The following is a 6,000-nucleotide window of genomic DNA, read 5'->3' on the forward strand; positions in this document are numbered from 1 at the left end:
GTCACTATCTGCAACTCCACCGACCTTAGTGTTGTCTGCAAATTTACTAACCCATCCTTCTACGCCCTCATCCAGGTCATTTATAATAAATGACAAACAGAAGTGGACCCAACACCGACCCTTGCGGTACAACACTAGTAACTGGTCTCCAGGATGAACATTTCCCATCAACTACCACCCTCTGTCTTCTTTCAGCAAGCCAATTTCCGATGCAAACTGCTATATCTCCCACAATTCCATTCCTCCGCATTTTGTACAATAGCCTATTGTGGGGAACCTTAGCGAACACCTTGCTGAAATCCATATACACCACATCAACCGGTTTACTCTCATCTCCTGTTTGGTCACCTTCTCAAAGAACTCAATAAGGTTTGTGAGGCACGACCTTCCCTTCACAAAATCGTGCTGACTATCCCGAATCTATTTATTCTTTTCTAGATGATTATAAATCCTATCCCTTATAACCTTTTCCAACACTTTACCAACAACTGAGGTAAGGCTCACTGGTCTATAATTACCAGGGTTGTCTCTACTCCCCTTCTTGAACAGGGGAACCACATTTGCTATCCTCCAGTCATCTGGCACGATTCCTGTAGACAATGACGAGTTAAAGATCAATGCCAAAGGCTCGGCAATCTCCTCCCTGGCTTCCCAGAGGATCCTAGGATAAATCCCATCCGGCCCAGGGGACTTATCTATCTTCACCCTCCGTAGGATTTCTAATACCTCTTGCTTGTGAACCTCAATCCCACCTAGTCTAGCAACCTATATCTCAGTATTCTCGACAACATTGTCGTTTTCTAGAGTGAATACTGTTGAAAAATATTCATTTAGCACTTCCCCTATCTCCTCTGACTCCACACTCAACTTAACACCACTATCTTTGATTGGCTCTAATCTTACTTTCGTCATTCTTTTATTCCTTAAATACCTATAGAAAGCCTTAGGTTTTACCCTGATCCTATCCGCCAACAGCTTCTCATGTCTCCTCCTGGCTCTTCTGAGCTCTCTCTTTAGGTCTTTCCTGGCTACCACGTAGCCCTCAAGCGCCCTAACTGAGCCTTCACATCTCATCCTAACATGAGCCTTCTTCTTCCTGTTGACCACAGATTCCACCTCCTTCGTAAGCCACGGCTCCCGCGCTCTACAGCTTCCTCCCTGCCTGACAGGTACATACTTATCGAGGACACACAGGAGCTTTTCCTTGAATAAGCTCCACATTTCTAATGTGCCCATCCCCTGCAGTTTCCTTCCCCATCCTTTGCTCCCTAAATCTTGCCTAATCTCATCGTAATTGCCTTTCCCCCAGCTATAACTCTTGCCCAGTGGTATACACCTATCCCTTTCCATCACTAAAGTAAACATAACAGAATTGTGATCGCTATCAGCAAATTGCTCACCTACTTCCAAATCTAACACCTGGCCGGGCTCATTACCCAGTACCAAATCTAATGTGGCTTCGCCCCTTGTTGGCCTATCTACATACTGTGTCAGGAAGCCCTCCTGCACACACTGGACAAAAACTGACCCATCTACAGTACTTGAACTGTAGTGCTCCCAGTCAATATTTGGAAAGTTGAAGTCCCCCATGAACTACCCTGTCTCTCTCACTCCTATCGAGAATCATCTTTGCTTTCCTTTCCTCTACATCTCTGGAACTATTTGGAGGTCTATAGAAAACTCCCAACAGGGTGACCTCTCCTTTCCTGTTTCTAACCTCAGCCCATACTACCTCAGTTGACCAGTCCCCAAACATCCTTTCTGCAACTGTAATACTGTCCTTGGCCAACAATGCCACACCTCCCCCACTTTTACCATCTTCTCTGTTCTTATTGAATCATCTAAATCCCGGAACCTGCAACAACCGTTCCTGTCCCTGCTCTATCCATGTCTCCGAAATGGCCACAACATCGAAGTCCCAGGTACTAACCCATGCTGGAAGATCACCCACCTTATTCCGGACGCTCCTGGCATTGAAGTAGACACACTTTAATCCAACTTCTTGCTTGCCGGTGCCATCTTGCGTCCCTGAAACTTTATTTCGGACCACCCTACTCTCAAACTTTTCTATACTCAAACCACAATTTTGGTTCCCATCCCCCTGCTGAATTAGTTTAAACCCACCCGAACAGCCTTCACAAATTTCCCCCCCCAGCATATCAGTACCCCCCTGGTTCAGGTGAAGACCATCTTGCTTGTAGAGGTCCCACCTAGCCCACAAAGAGCCCCAATTATCCAAGAATCCAAAACCCTCCCTCCTGCACCATCCCTGTAGCCACGTGCTCAACTCCTCTCTCTCCCTATTCCTCGCCTCACTCGCACGTGGCATGGGCAACAAACCAGAGACAACAACTCTGTTCGACCTAGCTCTCAGCTTCCATCCTAGCTCCCTGAATTTCTGCCTTAAATCCCCATCTCTCTTCCTACCTATGTCATTGGTGCCAATGTGAACCACGACTTGGGGCTGCTCCCCCTCCCCTTTAAGGATCCCAAAAACACAATCAGAGACATCACGCACCCTGGCACCTGGGAGGCAACACACCAACCGTGAGTCTCTCTCGTCCCCACAGAACCTCCTAGGGACACTGTTAGACTATCTCTTATTGGAGATGGCACTTGTGTGGGGTGCACATTATTTACCACTTTTCAGGTCAAGCATGGATATTGTCCAGGTCTTGTTCCATTTGAACATGGTCTGCTGCAGTCTCGGAGGGCTCATGAACGGTGATGAACATTACGCAGTCACCAATGAGCATCCCCACTTCTGACCTTATGATGGAGAGATCATTAATGAAACAGTTGAAGAAGGTTGGGCTCAGGGCGCTACCCTGAAGAATTTCTGCAGAGCTGATTTGGAACTGAGATGACTGACATTAAACAATCACAACCATCTTCCTATATCCCAAGCATAACACACGTCAAAATAAGGTTTTCCATGATTCCAACTGATTCCAGTTTGGCTAGGGCTGCATGACACCACAGTCAGTCAAATGCACCTTTCACGTCAAGGGCTGTCACTCTCGCCTTAATTACACAACCCTATCATTAGAATCTGAAAGAATTACTGCATCTCTGATCTTTGATATTTGATGCTCATCTAAATAAGTCTTAAGTTTTACTAGCATACTATTTCTGAATTCTTCCATGGTTGCAATTTCCCTCACTTTTTTGATTTTTCTTTTTCTCTAACTTTAGTCACTGAAACCATTAAAGATTGGGTGCAGAAAACCCACTGAAGATGACTTTCTGACAGACATGAAAAATACTTTGATGCGTATTTACATACGCAGTTTTTCTCCAATAATTGAAAACTCTACATATTTAAAGTAATTTGGCTCATCACAAACAAGCAATTTACCTGCAAATATTTTGGCATCTTGGATAACATGGACTGCATTCAAATATTTCTCAAAACTATAAACCTTTCAAATGACCAAAAAGGAATAAAAACTTGGAAAACAATGCAGGAAAAATATACAGTTTAATGTAAAATAACTTGGTTTTCCTGATTATCGGTTCTAATCCAGATCTTGTTTAAGGAGGTACCCGATAATAAGATGAGACATAATACAGCAGTCTAATTCTCATCATGTTGACAGCCTAGGGACATGTTGTAAACTAAATATATTAAGAATATAAGGAGCATGAAGCCAATTGTTTTCATATTTCAAAGCAGCACAACTCCCATGATATGCATCCATCCAACATTTAACCCTAGATAAAAACTTCAACAAAGAATCATAACATTCTTGGAGCTCCTATGTAGAAGAAACTAGAAGATCTTTTGTATGAATACCATTAGACTTGTGTGTTAAGAAAGTGAACACAGAACAGTACAGCACAGGAACAGACCCTTTGGCTCACCATATCTGTGCCAACTATGATGCCATTCTCAACTAATCCCATTTGCCTGCACATGTACCCCTCTATTCCCTGCCTGTCTGTGTGCCTGTCCAAATGCCTCTTAAACATTGCTGTCGGATCTGCTTCTACCACTTCTGCTGGCAGCATGTGTCAGGCACCTAGCCCTCTTGTATAAAAAACATTTCTTGCACATTGCCTTTAAACCTTCCCTCTCTCACCTTACACCTATGCCACTTAGTATTTGACATTTCCTTCCGAGAGAAAGACTGACTATCCACCCCATCCATGTTTCTCATAATTTTATATACTTCAATTAGGTCATCCATAAGCCTCCGATGCTCTACTGAAAACATAGAACACAGAACATAAAACTGAAAACGATCCAAATTTGTCCAACTTCTCCTCATAGCTATCCAAACATTTTGGTAAACCTCTTTTGTACCCTCTCCAATCCCTTCACATCCTTGCTATGGCATCGTGACCAGAACTGCACACAATACTCCAAATGCGGCCTAACTAAATTTTATGCAGCTGCAACATGGTTTGTCAACTTGTCCCAGCTGATAAAAGCAAGCATGCTGTAAACTACCTTATTCACTTCTGTTGACAATTTCAGGGAACTATAGACTTGTACCCCAAGGGTCCTGCCATTAACTGTACATTTTCCTCTTTGCATTTGGTCACCCAAACACCTTTATATAATTGCGTTAGTTTACTTCATTTATCAAATACCATACTTGGTATCGGTAAAATATAAAAAAAGTGACATATCTGGGCAAACGTGCCACATTATTGCTGTAGAAAAGCTGTTTCTAAATTTGCTTTACTTGTAAATAATTCATTGAGGTTTTAACACCAAGTAGAAACTACTATGTATTTTCTTGTAAAATCATGTATGGCTTTATGGTCAGCACAAGAACATTAGAAGATGTGAAATAGGAGCAGCAGTAGACCACTTCGCCCCTCAAGACTGCTCCATCAATCAATACGATCTTGGTTGATATTGTACCTCAAACCCATGTTCCACCCCACTCCCTGTGCCTCAGTTCCCGAACAGATCAAAAGTCAATTTATGTCAATCTTAAATATAATCAAGAATAGAATATCCACAAGTCTATGAGATAGAAAATAACAAAGATTCACAGGTCTTAATGGGGAAATATCTTGTCTTAGTTCTAAATGATGGGTCCCTTAGGATTACCTATACTTTTTTAATATGACCATATCAATAACCGATCCTTCCAATTGTGGTTACGCTATCAAATGAAAAATAGGCGGAAATAATTCTCACCGTGGCAATTCTTGTGTGGTTCTTTAACTTCAGCTTTCCTTTAGTGCTCACTCACACAAGGAAACTGTAACTTCAAACCTTAGCACCACAGTTGTTTCTTCCGTTACTGTCAACAAATGTCAATGGCAGTGCAGAACTACCCAGGAACTCAATCCACCAAACATCGTTTCAGCTCGTATGGACTCAAAACTGAAAAATAAAATTCAATGAGCCTTGAAAGTTGCACAAAGGCTATAATAACCCTAGTCGTTTAACTAAAAAGGTACTGGGCTGTAACAAAGATCACGCTTGAATCCTTAACTAATAGGTACACAGAGCAATTTTAGTGACGAGGTGGGTGGGTCAAGCTGGTACGGGTAGCACTAAACAAACAAACATAATTGATCGTTGGACCTGTCTGTCTGTTACATCATGTGTACATAACACCTGAAAAGGCACTGACTCAAATAATTTCCAATGACAAGCCACTTCAATAGTCTTGTGTGGGGCAGAACACAACACGATCTCAGAAAATTACAGCATAAATTTCTAACAAATTTAACAACCGCAAAGAACACGCACCAAGTCAAAATCTGATAAAATTTTTTTGCAGTTTTTTTAGGAATTATGCAAGCGATGGTAAAATTAATTTAACTCAGGTTCAGAAACTGACAAAAAAAAGGTGACAGTGCTGATACAAAATAGTTGTTGTGGAAGCATTTCATAGACATCCAAAATGTCAGAAGTAAATTGTATAAAAGCATATACACTAAAACAAAGGTATACCATTTGGATATTCAGAAAAATGTTTGTTACTTAAATCAGGTCAGATACGGGCAAACCAAATAACGTAATGATTTCAAGCA

The 6,000-nt window shown here is 41.8% G+C and overlaps 1 protein-coding gene across 2 annotated transcripts in view; it reads right to left on the bottom strand.

The window, feature by feature from the left end:
* Positions 1 to 5,475, bottom strand: part of LOC125453069 (phospholipid-transporting ATPase ID) — a 281,340-nt gene extending 275,865 nt beyond the window's left edge. For both annotated transcript variants that reach the window (XM_059648627.1, XM_059648621.1), the window contains exon 1: positions 5,156 to 5,475. The gene's annotated coding sequence lies outside the window, so the exon portion shown is untranslated. The remainder of the gene's footprint in view (positions 1 to 5,155) is intronic.
* Positions 5,476 to 6,000: the final 525 nt, after the last annotated feature.

Source organism: Stegostoma tigrinum, chromosome 1 (assembly GCF_030684315.1).
Source record: "Stegostoma tigrinum isolate sSteTig4 chromosome 1, sSteTig4.hap1, whole genome shotgun sequence".
Classification (NCBI taxonomy): Eukaryota; Metazoa; Chordata; class Chondrichthyes; order Orectolobiformes; family Stegostomatidae; genus Stegostoma; species Stegostoma tigrinum.